This window comes from Podarcis cretensis (genome assembly GCF_951804945.1).
Source record: "Podarcis cretensis genome assembly, chromosome: 1".
NCBI lineage: Eukaryota > Metazoa > Chordata > Lepidosauria > Squamata > Lacertidae > Podarcis > Podarcis cretensis.
Window position 1 is genome coordinate 38123604 of NC_137170.1, and position 17718 is coordinate 38141321.

The window sequence follows — 17718 nt, forward strand, 5'->3', positions numbered from 1 at the left end:
ACCTTGGGTGGCAGAATTCCACAGGGCAGCCCGACTGCGGATGCCCCACCTACCCCTACCATTGCTGTTGGGGTTGCACAGTGGCTTCTAGTGAGATCTTGAGAGATCTTGCCAGAAGTTGCTGTTGCTGCGCAAACCCAGTAAGCGGGGCTTTGGCTGAGGGGGTCGGGCACATGATGGCACCTTCCTGTTTTGCCTCAGGCGGTAAAAAGGGACAAGCTGCCTCTGCATGTACATATTCTATGAAACCTGCACTTCTATGCATGATGATAGTTCCTCCCCCCCCTTCTCCCCTTCTCCTTGTGCCCTCCATCTTTCCCAACATCAGGGTCTTTTCCAGGGAGTCTTCTCTTCTCATGAGGTGGCCAAAGTACTGGAGCCTCAGCTTCACAACCTGTCCTTCCAGTGAGCACTCAGGGCTGATTTCCTTAAGAATGGATAGGTTTGATCTTCTTGCAGTCCATGGGACTCTCAAGAGTCTCCTCCAGCACCATAATTCAAAAGCAACAATTCTTCGGTGATCAGCCTTCTTTATGGTCCAGCTCTCACTTCCATACATCACTACTGGGAAAACCATGGCTTTAACTATATGGACCTTTGTTGGCAAGGTGATGTCTCTGCTCAAGGTGATGGGAACAGTGGCAGAATCCAAAGTATTGTGCTGGTACAAAACAGGCCCAGGCAATGCTCTTCCTTTTCGGGGGTAAACATTATTTCACACTTCTGGCTGTGTGCTCCAGTCAATAGCTAGCAGACAACCTCTCTTGATTTACCTTTCCAGCCTCCCAGCCTCTTCTCTCTGCTCTTTATTTTGTCTTACATGAAAAAGGGCAGACTCAGGAGCTTCTCATGAACTGAGGAAAACCAAACACACCCACTATTTTTCAATCAATTCAAAAATATTGCTGCAGATTGTGTATATTTTGAGGACATTTTCTCTTTCAAGATGATTAAGTAATTCCTTGGTTTGGGGTTTCCTTTAGCTTTTTTTTTGCTTTACAGATTGTGACATCTTTGTAACAGCAAGTACAAAAAAGTGTTTTTTCTCTCTAATTGGCAAGTGCGATATGAAAGCCTTGGCAAAACACAAAAAGTGTGGTAATACATAATCCAACCGTATCACGTTCCTCAACAGATTCATTTCCTTAACAGCATCTTTTTAATAAGATCATATTAACAGCTTCAGAATTATTTAATTAGAGTGTTGACATGATCCTTCGATCAAGAGAAGGTTTAGAACAGAGGGGTCATGTTTATTTACAAACTCCTCTCTACTCATCATGATTTGGGACTGCACACTATGAGTTTCCTCCTTTTTTATTTACAAAAGTGCATTGTTTAAACAGGAACAACAGAGGCACTTTTCTTCCTCCCTCTTGTTAAAGGGTATGAAAGAAAAGATGAGCAGCACTGGTATATTGCTTCTCTTCTTTCAGTAAGCAGGCTTCTTAATTAAAAAGACAATAAGACAACTAATAATTGCATGCAGATGATTTGTCTCCTTACTTATTGTCCCTTGAGAAGTTTTACAGATCATTTCAGTTCAGGCCAACTTACTGGCAATTGTTCAAATTTGTTATAGAAGGTATTAGATCCAGGCCTTGAATGCACTTAATTAAAGCCATGATGAGATCCTTCCTAGCTCCCAGGACAATGATACTTGGTTCAGCCAAGATGTTTCACAGACAGCCAAGTACTCTCAAATATTGTGGCATTCCAATTGCAGATCTAAGAACCTATGCAGCACTGCCAATGTATTACAAGAGAACTGTCAACAAAATGGCAGGCATTGCTTCTTTGTTTATGTCATAAAACCAATTCATAGCTTTTGTAAACCTTAAAGTGGTTTACGAACAGGTAAAGATATTGTTAAAAACACTTAAAAACAACTACAGTTGTACCTTGGTTTTCGAATGGAATCCGTTCCGGAAGTCCGTTCGACTTCCAGAAACATTCGAAAACCAAGGCGTGACTTCTGATTGGCTGCAGGAGCTTCTTGCACTGAATTGGAAGCTGTGGAAGCAGTGTTGGACATTCGGGTTCCAAAGAATGTTCGCAAACTGGAGCACTCACTTCCGGGTTTGTGGCATTCGGGAGTACCAAGGTGTTCGACAACCAAGGTATGACTGTAGTTGAATCATTTTTTTTTTTAAAAAAAACTGTCATTAAAAATGGATTAAAACACACATCAACATTCTTCATATCTGGGTAGGCTTATCTAAACAAAAATGTGTTTAGCGGGCACCAAAAAGAGTACAGTGAAAACACCCGCTTGATATCAGTAGACCAGGAGTTCCAAAGTGGTTGCTACCCTAAAAGATAGATTTCTTACAAATGCGGATCTGATATTATGTGGCACCTGTAACAGGACCAGTTTGCAGATTAAAGTTGGCATATATGGGGAAAGGTGATCTCACTAGTAAACCAGTCACAAGTTGTTAAGTGCTTTATACTAATAGTAACACCCTGAACATGGCCCAGTCTAGGAGTTATAGGAAATGTTGTACCAACTGCAGTTGGTAAAAGGCAACTCCAGCCACTGAGACTGCCAGAGTCTCCAGTGACAGAGCCACATTCAGAAGCACCCCCAGACTGTGAATCTGCTCCTTTAAGGGAAGTGCAACCCCATCTAAGATAGGCAACTGACCAATTTCTCGGACATGGGAACTACTCACTGATACAGCCTTTGTCTTGCCAGGGTTCAAGCTCTGCTTGTTTTTTCCTCATCCATCTCACCACTGCATCCAAGCACTGGCCCATAGCCTTTCCTAATTCAGAAGTTATGGAGAAATAGAGCTGAGTGTCATCAGCATACTGTCAGGCTTTGGGGAATCAGAACCCTCCCCCGGTGGCAGCAAAGAAGCAGAAAAAAGAGAAGAGTTCTTACCAATTAGTTTATTCAGTAACCACAGCGAGAGACAAAGGAATGCATCTGCCTCTCTAGAAATGGCATTGCTCCAAGTAAAGTCCCACCCCACTTTGTCTCTCTCATCCTACAATATGTCATCCCTGCACTGGGTGGTCTGGGCTTTCTGTCTCTGAGCTTTCTGTTCGGCTACTCTCACAGCACGCCTAGTCCTGGGGGATGGGGGCTCAGGAATGCTCTCCAAAACTCTGAGTCTGTCAGCTGTCTCTCCCCTGGAGTTTCTCCTTTTTCCTGCTGGTCTACTTCCAGTATTTCCCAGCTTCTGCCCTCTGCAGCCTCTGAACTATGCCCCTCTGCAAACTGTTCTAAATCTGTACTGTCTTCTTGTTCTTGGGAAGGTTCAGGAGAAGGGGGGGGGGCGGCTCCCACCATTCCTCCTCAGTCCAGCCCCTGACACATACTGATAGCACCCAGCCCACCAACTCCTAATGATTGCTGCAGGCAGATTCATATAGGTATTAAATAACCCATAACATAGCAGCCAAGGGGCTGAAAGGCACTCTCCCAATGCTGTTCTCTGAACTTGGTCCAAAAGGTAGGACCTTTTGGTCCAGGAGGATACTATGGTCAGTGGCATCCAAAGCTAATGAGAGATCAATAAGCAGGAGGTTGTACTCTTTCTTTTTCTTATATAGAAAAGCCCTGTAGCCAGGCCTGAACCCAGATTAAAATGCCCTAATACTCGCAAAGCTTCACATACTACTGGGGATAAAGAAAAAGGGAAGAAGGTTTAATAATGCTGAAAAAATCATAGACTAAACATACAGGTAGATAGGAGGCTGTTTTCACCCAACTCTACTAACATTCTACACATTATTTGCAAGTGGTGATATAAGGAGACACTTCATCAGTTATATTCAGGGGAGAGAGGTGAAATTCTCCAACAGTTTTACCCAGAAAAATATATTCTGAGAAATTTTATTATTATTATTCATGGGATTTCTTACCTGCCCTTCACTAGAGGTCGAAGGGTGGGTTATAACATACAAAAAAGAGGCGGGGGGGGAGTTTACTCACTTAACGTTGAATGAAACTCTATTCCTGGCTTCTATTGGTGGATGAAGGAAGGAACAGGATGAAGGAAGGACCGGAAGGAATATGGGCCATTCATGGCACTTCCTTCAATGTTATTAAAGTAACATTAAAACTGGATCTACACTGTTGTGCCTGAAATTTTCAACTCTGGAGTCAGCCAGAAAGGCTCTCTGTACCAAAATTGTATGGAAAGTCTTCATCTCCTATATGTCAACAAGTCACATCCCTTGACAAGTGAGAGGTGAACACTATATAAGGGTAGAGACAATAACCTCACAGATAAGTGAGTGGTAACTTAGGGTGTGCATCTGACATCCTGTTACTTTCACGATATGTGTACAGTTGCCACAAATAACAGAGGCACCAACCAGTGGCTATTTTAAAAAAAGATTCTGCCAGCTGCCCTCTGCTTGCATAAAAAGCTACTTAATTCTGCCCCAAGCAGTCAGTAACATTGGATGTTTGCCTGTAAATCTACAGCACAAAATGCTATGAGATACCATCATTCTCCTTGGATGAAAACCAATGCACATTTGAAAAGGCTTTATGGGTTCCTTGGCTTTATGCCAGCCAAGACACATACATCATGCATTTCTTTCATTTATTCCTCAAGAAATCTTGGAGTCAACAAATAGTTGTTTTTCTTGTGGATATGTGCTTATGTGGTGAAAGAGAGCCTTGAAACTGAAAATGATTCCAATTATCACAATAGTCAGAGATATCAGCTCTTTGGGAATGGAATCTTCCTTTAAATGGGGAAAACACGTTCTTATTTACGTGTGTACACCCACCCACACACCTACCTACCTCAAATTACTGTTGTTATTGTTTAGTCATGTCCGACTCTTCATGACCCCATGGACCACAGCACGCCAGGCACTCCTGTCTTCCACTGCCTCCCGCAGTTTGGTCAAACTCATGTTTGTAGCTTCGAGAACACTGTCCAACCATCTTGTCCTCTGTCGTCCCCTTCTCCTTGTGCCCTCCATCTTTCCCAACATCAGGGTCTTTTCCAGGGAGTCTTTTCTTCTCATGAGGTGGCCAAAGTATTGGAGCCTCAGCTTCAGGATCTGTCCTTCCAGTGAGCACTCAGGGCTGATTTCCTTAAGAATGGATAGGTTTGATCTTCTTGCAGTCCATGGGACTCTCAAGAGTCTCCTCCAGCACCATAATTCAAAAGCATCAATTCTTCGGTGATCAACTTTCTTTAAATTACTAAAATTGCTAACCAAATTACTAACCAGCAGCAGTTAGAGGAAATTGCATAGTTTAGGTAGCTACTAGGGGAAGAAATGCATTCTTTTCTGGTAGCAGTCAAGGGAGGCTACAGTAACATTAGTAACCTCCTGTCCACCAGGCCCTACCTTCACTCCTCATGCCACCTTATGCAGGAGACTTGGGTTGTTTGATCATTCCAGACTTCATCATTCAGAAAGCTATATTGAGAACGTGGATGAAGTCTGAAAAATCTGAGAACAGATTTTAAAGACAAGTTGTAAGCCCTGCAGGAAAGAGAGTTAAGTTTTACACTCAAAGTGCTGACACAACATTAAGGCGAAGCTAATGCCAGAGTTGCTTTGTTCCCATATTGATTACTCAACTTACACTAATTGCTTCACTTGCTGTAGTCTAAGAGCCAGATCTTCCCTGGAGGGGTAAATCAACATAACTCAATCACTTTACCGAAGCCTCTACTGATTTACTCTAGTTTAGGATCTGTCCTTAAATTAAAAATGGAGAAGTGACTGGAAAGGACCCATATCCTGGACCACAAAAACTCATTATTTATTTGGCACTACAATAAAGAGGCTACAGGTAAGTCACTGCATGCCATCAGACAAATCAATTATTCCTCCATGGTTTCGCACCTTATCTATCTAGTATAATGTATGTCATCCTGGCGGGTAGCCCTAGTCTTCCCTCCCTCCCTCTCTTTTGTATACACCTATAATCATTCCATCATTTACCCTCAATGAACCTGCTGGATATATGGATTTCTGCTGCAAGGTTCAATCTAATAATATATATGGCTGTCAGACTTAAGTTACTATCTGTTTGGAACCTATTGATCAACATTCTTTGGGCAGGCTTCTCACACTTTGTGTAAACTTCAAGTTGCTCAAGAGCAACTTACTGAGAAAAGTTCTATGTGGAGTTTGAGGAGTTTGTTATAAGCCTTCTTTCCTGCAGTTTTCCCTCACATGCATTTTCACACATTTGAAAGGCTGTCACCTAAACAGTGGAGCAAATTTGTTTCTGTTGCTCCAGAAGGTAGGTGTAGCAAGTGTGGCCCAACTCTTTAACAGACATGCTTATTATGTAATAAAAACTCCCCTTTGTTCTCTGAGTGTGGTTTCTCCATAGCTCTGTGGGAACTTGTTGGAAGCTTAGGGAGGGAAGCTTCCGGCAGCCAGTGCAACAAGTCCCACTAGTGAAATGAGGCTTCCCTTCTTCTCGTCCCCCTAAATGATCCCCAGTTTGCTCTGGGGGAGTTTGAGAACCCCCAGAAAAATACATGGGGGGAGAAGAGGAGAGATAGTTTCATCCAACGAACAGAAATGCTTGCAGTGACAGAACAAGTGTATTAATGTAACACTGAATTCCACCCTTGCCTATGTAATAAGTCCCTGCAGCTTCCTGGTATTAGGGCAGACCCGTTGCAATGTTTCCTTGCACAGTGAGTACTCTTTTCAAACCCGTGGGATATTACAATAGGACCCAAACTAACAAATTGAAATTACAAAGTGGGTCAGGGTTGGGTGGGGTGCCTAAGCTTTGGAAGAACTTCCTGATTGCATGAGCTGCTTGGCAGTGGAACAGATTGCCTTGGAAAGTGATGGACACACCTTTATGAGAGGCTTTAAGCAAAGGCTACATGGCCAGCTATCGGATGATGTAGCAGCAGATTTTCTGTATTTACAGGGAGGTGGACGATGACCTATGGGTTCCTCCCAACACTATGATGTTATTATTCTACTTGTAGAATGGGCTTTAGAGGCTGCTTTCTTGCTCGCCATAATGAACTTTAAAATTAATTGAGAGCATCCTCTTGATTGATGCAGCTTAGGAACATGGGAAGTTGCTTTATACTGAATCAGACCAATGGTCCATCTAGCTCAACGTTGCCTACAGTGGCAGAGGCTAACCAGGGTTTCTGGCAGGGGTCGCTCTCAGTCCTACTTGGAGTTGCTGAAAATTGAACCTGGGGCCTTCTGCATGCAATATGGATGCTTGACCACTGAGTAATATCATTGCCCCTAACTAAGTGTGCTCTGGCCTGTATGCACACCTTCCATATAGGTATCTGAGCTACATTGCCTAATGCCTGCTTGCTCTGTTTATCATCCACTAGGTACTGACTTAAACCTGTTAGCATTTCAGCATACTGGTTGAAGACAAAACTCATGGAGCACTGAGTTATTAATGGACAGAGTGACTCACTAAATATATTTCCGTCTCTCAGCTGCACTCTTTGTGGAAAGCATTGACCCAGAACTCTTCTGATCTTCCAAGAAATAGGAAGGAAGAGGTCAACTGATAGATAAGAGGAAACAGAAGAGCCAAGGTGTTTGTGCAGGCAGAATCAGGATGAATAAATACAATTAGCTTATAAATGAAATCCATGGCACAATTAGGTGAAATAGATTTATTGGTTTCAGTAGGCATTCATTAAAACACACTTTAGCCCTGAAAGCTGTGGATAAGTATATAAATTTATCAAGAGCATTAGCTGTGGCGGAATAGAAACTCACAGAACACTATCTAGTTAAGACTAATATGATTTGTCAGACTCACTCATCAACTACTTGAAGCAAGTCTGTCCCCTATTGATTATAGCTGTTTGAGGAATTAGTATTTTATTTGAATGAGGAATTCAAACTACTTTCATTTCATGAAGCCCAAATAAGTTTATTTTAAAAATGAATAATGAGGATTCACTGTTCCGTATCAGCTTGGTCTTTTATTCCAATTAATCTGTATTTCTCAACTTGATGTTTTAGAAGTTAGGCAGCTGTGATTTACTCATCATTTATTTTATTTTTTTAAAGAAAATCATGAACAGTTTCTCAATTTTTAGAATCAATTTGGGGATAATTTGAGTTCAGACCCTCCAATCCACCCCATAGCCCTGATTTGTGGCCCCCAGATCAGCCTGAAACCACCTGTGCTGAACAGGAAACCACTCATCCCACCTGGGATCTGTCCCTGAAACATTTCAGTACTCAGATGTTACACCTCTCTTAGCCCAATGGGATTAACTTCCAGGGAAGTGTGTGTAGGATTGTGGCCAGGGAGATGCGGGAGAAGTTAGATTCTGCTTGCATTTTTATGAGGAGATGTTAGGATATAGTTCCATTCCACCTTAAAAGGGTACAGGCATGACCTTTGTGTATCACATGCCTGTTTACTCCCAGCACAGTCTGCTGGGAACTTCTGTTGTATGTTGCTTTTGTGTTACTGCTGTTTTTCCGGAGATGAAGGGATGCAGACATGGGGGGGGGGCTGCTAGGGGTGCCTTGGAAGATGGCCGACAATACCATCTCTCCGGCTCACACGAGGCAATTAAGAAGCTGATGATGGGAGTAAATCAGCCTCCCGAATTCTTCCCAGGGGATGGGAAGATGCTGCCTCGTCTGCGGTTGCCCATAAATCACCCCGAGTTCGAAAGAAGGAGGGGGTGGGGGCACTGGACGGAAAGCCCTCGAGTGAGTTCTGGATCTCCAGGACACTACTTCTAAGAGTGATCCTAGTTGCATTACTTAAGATAAAATAATTGGATACAAAAAGTAATTGCACATGCTTCAAGCGAAGAAAAGGGCATATCAGCTGCTAATTAAATCTGCCACTGAGAAGTTAAGAGTGATGGGATGGACCAGAGATAACATCAAAGAACAACAGCGATGTTGGTATGTTGAAACGGAACGGAAAGGAGGGGGAAGCTTCTTCTTTTTAATACGATACTACCTAACAACCCTCCCCTAGAAGAACCGTCACACGACTGATTGCAAGTGAGAGTGGAAAATAAACTATGTAGAAATAAAAATATTAACTAAAGGCTTTGTTTTTGGGAAGATTTGGAAAGAAAATGAAAGGCTCTCTGGTGATGCAGTTACTAATCGGGATCCGCCATTATGAGACAGACTATGTTGCGAGATTAACAGTCAGAGGGGGAGGTGAGCCATGCTTTGTTATCATGTTTGGATTGTATGTTTGATCTGGCAAAATCTCCCCTGGAAAGGCTGATTTATGGTGCAACTGGTCTGGGAAAATTAAGAAGCAGACTCTTAGATCTTATTTCATCGGAACTGAAAAAAATGGCGCCTCCCGCCTGAACAGGACTTTTGGATCAGCGTGTGATGATTTATGGCAAACAAAAGACTGGAGAGCATTACAAAGTTCACACAGAAACATAATAATGCTTGCTTCTAACTCGCCTGTGGAAACAACTCAGAGGTTATTAAGAAGAAAAATGATAACAAGAAGAAGATTGGAAGATGGGACTTGTGCACATCAAAAGCAGCAGAAATATGAGATGATTGGACCCTTACTGAACTTGAAGCATGGGAACCCCCAACAAAAATATAAAATTTGGCAAAATATTTGGACTTTATATGTATTGGTACAATTTGGAATAACTAATGTGATATGATTGGATTGTTGAATGGAAAACTTAATAATAATAATTATTTTTTTTTAAAGGGATGCAGACATGTTTTCCTTTGTTCCTGGACTATGCTGAATAAATGTTGTACATAATGCTTACATCTGCCTCTGTCTGCCTCATCTGCTGTGTGGAGATTTACACGCTTTGCTGACAGAGCGTGCATGGGTCTCTAAGCATATCTGAGGCTTGTGTCGCTAACTGACTGATGCTGTTCCATGGGAGACCGGTGATCGTCTGGAGCCAGCTGGGGGCCTGCCTGATGCCCCTGTCTCCCCGGCAGTATCCCAACAGGAACAAGCTAGTTCATACTGCTCAAACTGATATATGAATCAATGGGTCATATATCCCAAGGACCATACAGAGAAGCCTAGAGGGCTGACTTGAGGTTCCCCACCCCTGGCAAGTCCCACTGAACTAGATGGACCAATGGTCTGACCTGACTATGTCCTTGAGAAATAGCTGGGGCTCAAGCATCTTGTGGTGACAGTCTGTGTATGGAAGAGATAGATCACAGTTAGCCAATCATGCCATTGGTTACTGCTGGTTTCTGTGTACACAATGCTCAAAGCATGAAAACAGAAAAAGGAATCATTTCCCCACTGCGTCTTCGAAGCTTCCAAACAAATAGTGCTGCTAACATTGCACATAACTTGTTGGTATTGGTATGTGTGTGATGAGGACAAGCATTTTGGAATGGAACTAGCTGAAAAAGGAAGAATCAGCACCACAGAAACAAACCCAGAAGATAGCAGAATGACCTGACTAGAGTTCTGTGAGAAATAATAGAGCAATGGAACATAAGTGCTATGGATTTGGTGAATATAATGCATCCATCCCTGAAAACCTACTCTTAATCTTACATGAGGATGAGGAAAGGGCACTCGATAAAAGAACAACCTGATCACACGGTTGCAGATGCAGACTAAGGAGAGATATATTATGGAGCCACTGAAGTTTTCTGAAGTCCTAGTTTATAACATAATCTTCTTTCCTTTCACTCAGTTCTATGCATCCAAATAGGCACCCCAGTTTTCTAGCCCTATGGTAAAGGATCCTATTGTCAGAGATGCCAATTCTCATTCTCTGCTATTAGGCCCATAAATAGGCTTTGTGCACTTGTAAGGCCTGTCTAAAAGAAGAGGCAATTATTGCAAGTGTCCAAATTCTTCTTTGGCTCAAATTGAAATCTGAGCCAGAGAAGAATTCTGGTTTATTCATCCAGCCCCTCCATTCCCTTTCAGCACAATCTTGCCTGTCTGGGTAGTGGTGGTTGTGATGCTGCACATATGTAAGAGGGAGATATGATTTCTCCCTCATCCTCCCCCACTCTGGCTTATTTATTGCAAACACCAGGATGAAAAGTTTTGATGGCCCTGGGGAAATGGGGCTAGAGTTTGAGGATCCAGGTGGTAGTCTGGGGAGGGATGACTTACAAAGGTCAAATTAGCTCAGAAAACAAGCAGACCTGTTTTTGCTTGGAGTGGGCAATCTGACCGGTGTGGGCAGAAGCTTGCTCATCTCCATAGTTTGAAGCTGTGTCTAAGTACAAAAGACGCATAACATGAGCCTAATGAACTACCATGTATGACGTGTGGGCTGCATTCAGTTTGGTGGCTCTCAGCTTGTGGAGGCCTGATGTAATTTTATCTGTGCATGTGGCTTATCAGTGGGCTTGGTGCACAGTGTACTTTAAACATTCAGCTTCAAAGTGATCTTTTATTCAGGTAGTGCATGAATGGTGCAATGAATACAGAAAAAAGATAGCCAAATCCTTGAAACATTTAATTCGATCTCCCACATTTTTAATTAGGACTTGCTTCAAATTAAGTATGCTTGGGATCACAATGTTTATTTTCAGTTTTAACGATCTTAGTCGTTAACCCATTTATATATAAAAAAGAAAATGTCTCCAAAGCAGCTCATTTTGTGCTTCTTTTATTTGCAGTTCCATACATTTTCAAACAGGGACATGGTAACACGGAAATCCAGGTTATGCTGTGCTTCTCTTGCTCTCGATTCCAAGAAAATTATCAAAAATCCAACTGTCCTTTATCTTTTTAGCACAGGCTTCATTAATTAATCCTTTTTATCTCTGACACTAACAAGAAAATCTCAGCCTAGAATTCTGGTATCCACTTGAAATGAATTCTGATTATGCCCTTGCCTTGCATATTTTAACAAATCCTTTGTTGACTACATACTTGTTAAATGAAGGTACATTTTACAAATTTTCTACATTTGTTGCAATGAAATTGACAGAGGAGAGTTTGCTCTTTTATTATTTTTTTTTTGCTATTTAAAACAGAATAATATTTTAAGATACAAAAATAAAATAAGTAACCTATTTAAGCTTCCACCCGCCCAAACCATACAGAAAAGCATACATAGTGATGTGATGATGAGCAGAAAATTTAATCAGGGTCCATTTGTAAGATATCTTCCTTTATATTTTTTGGAGGCATATTATTCAAGTCTAGTTGTTCTTCAAATTATATTAAGTTCTCACCTCAACATTTAAGACAGAATCCCAAAGAAAGGCTGATTCCACATAAGATTGAAGTCCCCAATCCATGAATCCCTTTGAACTATTGGGATTTAATTCAAAGTATAAGAAAGCCACCATATCAGGATTGGAAATACCCCCCCCAATAGCTTATTTTGATTCTTATATACTTTTTAAAATTCCAAAATGTTGTTGTTTAGTCATTTATTTGTGTCCGACTTTTCGTGACCCCATGGACCAGAGGATGCCAGGCACTCCTGTCTTCCACTGCCTCCCACAGTTTGGTCAAACTCATGCTGGTAGCTTTGAGAACACGGTCCAACCATCTCATCCTCTGTCATCCCCTTCCCCTTCTGCCCTCCATCTTTCCCAGCATCAGGGTCTTTTCCAGGGAGTCTTCTCTTCTCATGAGGTGGCCAAAGTATTGGAGCCTCAGCTTCAGGATCTGTCCTTCCAGTGAGCATTCAGGGCTGATTTCCTTAAGAATGGATAGATTTGATCTTCTTGCAGTCCATGGGACTCTCAAGAGTCTCCTCCAGCACCATAATTCAAAAGCATCAATTCTTCAGTGATCAGCCTTCTTTATGGTCCAGCTCTCACTTCCATACATCACTACTGGGAAAACCTTTAACTCACAAGAAGCAGGCGTCTTTTAATTTCGTGACTGCTGTCACCATCTGCATTGAACATGGAACCCAAGAAAGTAAAATCTCTCACTGCCTCCATTTCTTCCCCTTCTATTTTCCAGGAGGTGATGGGCCCAGTGGCCATGATCTTCGTTTTTTTTGATGTTGAGCTTCAGACCATATTTTGTGCTCTCCTCTTTCACCTTCATTAAAAGGTTCTTTAATTTCTCCTCACTTTCTGCTGTCAAGGTTGTGTCATCTGCATATCTGAGGTTGTTGATATTTCTTCTGGCAATCTTAATTCCGGCTAGGGATTCATCCAGCCCCGCCTTTCACATGATGAATTCTGCATATAAATTAAATAAGCAGGGAGACAATATACAGCCTTGTCGTACTACTTTCCCAATTTTGAACCAATCAGTTGTTCCATATCCAGTTCTAACTGTAGCTTCTTGTCCAAAATATTATACTCACCTTAACGTCCCCAATCCATGAATGTGTTACTTAGTAAAAAAACCCCCATTGAGCTGTTGGGATTTACTTCCAAGTAAAATCACTGGTTATAAAAACTGTTATAGCTTTATGTACTGTGAGTGTTAAAGTACAAAAAAAGAAGGAATCAAAGTTTAGAAGCAAATAAAAGTTGTTTTATTGAGTTTAGTTAATTGTATAACAGAAAAAACTTGTTTTTCATAAGCAATACTTCAATAATAGGTTCACTTTGATATACATTACAAATGGGAAATATTTGTTATAACCTGTCATATCCCAAAATAGGTATAACAAACCATTTTTCATTTCCACTTGTTCACAAGGAGGATGCTTAGAGACCTGGCTTTGCTGACTGGATTCCTTAAGGCTGTGACTTCTTGAGGTGTTACTTCCAAACACTCCAGTGTGTATTTTGGTATTTGGGAGTGTATATTTTGCTCCTGTTCAGATGAGCCTGCTCCTCTAACCACCTACTTTATAATGCCACCGAAGTGGGACCACCTCACACCTATGTCTTCCAAGGGGCAGTTTTGTTTCTCTCACCTGAGCCTCACCCCCTTACCTAAATGCCTTATGCCACACAATAGGAAAGCATTTTGATTCTGCAAGAGATGGCTAGAGCTGCAAAGCAATCTCTGGGATGCTTAGGTGCCCTGACAGTTGCATGGGATCCCAGCTCCTTGAAATAAAAAGGCAGAAAACATGAGACACAACTCTAAAAGAGAAACTGGAAGTAGGAACTAAAGGCTAGGATGGAGGAAGCAAAAGGTGGGAGGAGAAACTTAACACTGCCCCTCAAATACCATTGGACGGTGGTCAGCGTCTGAGTGCAAAAAAATTGATAAAACGCTACAAAACAAAGCAATATAAAATAAAAGGTTATAACTCATTGCTAGCGTTATAGCTGAATGTCGTTTGCCCTCTACATGTTGAAACCATTCCCAAATGCTCTCAAAGCGTAGTAAAACCATCAATGTAGATGAGTCCCAACAGGCAGAATTGGTTGTCAGTTTAGGACAGTTTGAGATTTAGCCCCTGAGATGCCTCTGGGTTTCTGCTTGTCTTAAAAAAAAAACCCTCCCTTTTTTGATTTTAACAAGGCTAAGTAGATTGTCACGTGAAGATTGCCAATATGACTGTCATATTATCAGGTCGAACTAGGCAATATGACTCTTGTGATATATGGCTATATTAAGGAGGGAAATAGCCATGCTACATGGTGCTGTCTTTCTCTTTTTCAGCCTTCCACTGAAAACACATTCAAGAGCTGATGGAGGCCTTGCAGTTGATCTCCATATTATGCAAACTGAAGATGTTAGATGGAGATGATGGAATTCTGAGCTACTAGTCTGGGGTATGTGTGAAAGATTTATATGCTGCTCACGTTATAAAATATCAGACCAATGTACAGAAAAACATAAAATAAGCACCAGAAATATAACAGTGAAAATAACAGAGCAACACCAGTGAACAATGATAAATGAAGAATAAGTAAAAATATCATGGAGGAAAGGCTTGAGTAAATTAATAGGACAAGCATGCATCTGAAAGAGAAGGCATGCTCCAACAATCTAACTGCCTCTTGGAGAATCCCACATTAAAGAAGCCAAAATGGGGAAAGGCCATAGCTCAGTGGTAGAGTGTCTGCCTTCCTTGCAAGCAGTAGGTTCCATGTTCAATCCCTGTCATCTCCAGGTAGGGTTGGGAAAGCCACTGTAAAGTAGAGTAGTGTTTTCAGCTTAGCGAGACATTGCTCCCCACCCCCCAAGAGGGAAGCAGGAGACAATAAAAGATTTACAAAGATCTTCGCAAGAGCATTGTTCCTAAACCAGGATATTCCCCCGCCTCCTCGGTGATGAGATAACTCCTGGTCTTCAACTGCTGTTGCTTCATTTAGGGATAGGTCATTACTCTGAATACTTTGAGGCATCAATAATGTATAATACATCCAGACTTACATGGATATTTGTCCGTTCCTACTCACTTCTAACAAAAACCGACAAGAATGTCACATTTCATCAGGCCACCTCACATTTTACCAGGAGACAAGAGCAAATATCAGATAATTAAGTTCAACGCAACAGGTTGGGAGAAAAAATTGCAGCGATGCAATGCTTGACATGGCAAGGGAATGAAAGCTGACTATTTGGCCCAAATAGCATTTTCTCACCTTATTCCTATGCCTCTCCCATTCTCAATGTGATTGTGATGCAAATGTGTTGTGGATATTGTGCAGAAAAAGATAGCCAACAGCACCAGAAAAATAAACTATCTTCTTTGTTTCAAAGGATGAGTAACAAATGAGAGAGCTAGTTCAGGGGAAAATGTTTCTGCTTTGGACAAAAGACAAATGGTAACATGAGACAAACTAGGCAGCTACCTTAACCCAAATGAGACCATTGCTCCACTGAGCTCAGGATTTTCTTCTCTGGCTGGCAAAAACCCTCAGAAGTCCTTCCCATCCTTACCAAGGAATATCAAGGATTGGACCAGAGATTTTGTATGAATGTGTAAAGCACAAGGTGTATATCCAAGCTGGAACTGCTCCCTGCAGGTCTGCCTCTTACACAGGGGTGCCATCTTGAATAAAATATTGTGGGGGCCCAGGTAAGCCTCGCCCAGCATAATTGATCACAACATGGTCCCTAGGAGTTGGCTCCTATGCTCTTACAGGAACTGAGTGCAACAGCCGTCTCCACACTTGTTAAAGGTATGCTGTCTCTGACAGTGGAGGAAGACCATTAATTTTGTGGTTCCACTGGCAGCCTTATCCTTCATGAATTTGCATACTTTTAAAAAAGCCATCCAAGTTGGTGGTCATCACCACACAGCTCCACTTGACTACTAAAGCAATTCTCACCTGCCCTAGCTGTACTGAACTCTGTGACCTCTGTCCTGCCCTTAGGCATCTTCTTCATTGCTGTCTTGGGCCCAGAAGATAAACAGGGAACTACTGCATAGGTTGGAGTATTGCAATAATATGCCCCAAAGAACTCATTTGGATCAGAAAGTGGGAGTCCACATTTCATATCTGCTGAAGCTTCTTGAACTGGCAGCCGTCACCTAGAACAAGTTTAGTAATTTAGCCATGGCTATGAAGATCTATGTGATGGTTGCTAGCTTCGATCAGATGGAGAAGAAAAGTTTTGTATTTCTTCATTTTAAAGAATTTTAATGTCACACTTCAAACATATTCCCAAGGCAGTTTACACACCGAAGGAAAGAAAAACAATTAAAATGTAAATACAGTTGAGCATGTCCTCAAACAGGTTAATACATTTCTTCATGTTGATTAGTGGTAGAAATTATACTGATATGTATGCAGAGAACTATGAATACTGATAATGGAACTATGACTGCTATCAGGGAAGGTCTGTTATTATGCAATTAGCCTTCTTTGCTGTTTAACTATACTTGAAGTAGACCTTGACAAACTTTATATTCTGTTCCAATTGTGGCATTGTTTCAGTTTAATCTTTTAAAATAATTTTTAGCTCAAATTCTCATTTACCAAGGTCAGAGGGGGTTTCAACCCAGTTCTGGGGAAAATATTCTATGGATATATAGTGACCATTTTATGCACCCCAGCTTGAATGTGAATTCCTTAGAAACATTCTGTTTCTTAATTTTCTGGTAGCTCTTTTCTCCATTACCCCATAGCTATTCATTACTTGATGTGCCAATGCCTGTCACAACTCCTCCTATGGGATAACCGTGTCTTAATATTTTAGCAACAGCGCTGCGGTGTAATTATCTTTAAATAATTCAGCATGTATTTCATCCATGTGGAAGCTATCCAATCAATCAAAGGAAGAAAACACATTTTCTGTCAAACTTTAAGCCCTGCACAATATCTTTTTTAGTTACGTTTGACTCCTCTGGACCTACACGTCACAACATTTTCTTTTCCATATCTCCAGTAAGGCTGGGCTTTTGGTGGTGGTGGTAGTAACACAAAATCACATGGTGCTTTAGGTAAAAAGTGAAACTTACGGGAAGTAGATTGAGTTCCACTGAAGAAATGTGATTGTTTCCTACTTACATCAAGTGTGATTTTAGCACTTGCCCTTGATACCAGTTCCCAGTGCTTTGGATACTGAATATAGAGCGAAGCTTTTTTTAGTTAGCTACTGATGATAAGACTGCATTAGTTGCCTTGGGCTGCATCTTTTCATTTCTTACTTTAATCAGGTCACCATGCAAAAATTATATATATATAGATGTAAGGCATATTAACCCCTGCTAGAGAGGTAAGGTAGAATGGATGGTGTGGAGAGCTCTGTACACACAGAGAAAAAGAAAAAAGAAACCAGATTTTCTTAGTAAAGTATGTAAGTTCAGGCCAGATCTCAACTTTGGATTTGTATGTATATTATTAATAATAATTACACTTGCTAGCCGCTTTTATTTTTTACAGAAAGTAAATTCAAAGCAACGTGCAATGTGACAAAAAAAAAATCAAAATCAATGT

At 41.3% G+C, this 17718-nt stretch overlaps 1 long non-coding RNA gene across 1 annotated transcript in view; it reads left to right on the forward strand.

The window, feature by feature from the left end:
* The window catches only part of LOC307204248, a 163221-nt gene that overhangs the window by 113604 nt on the left and 31899 nt on the right, over window positions 1-17718 (forward strand). Inside the window, exon 3 of the long non-coding RNA XR_013833545.1 lies at window positions 14489-14601. This is a non-coding gene — a long non-coding RNA (uncharacterized lncRNA). The remainder of the gene's footprint in view (window positions 1-14488; window positions 14602-17718) is intronic.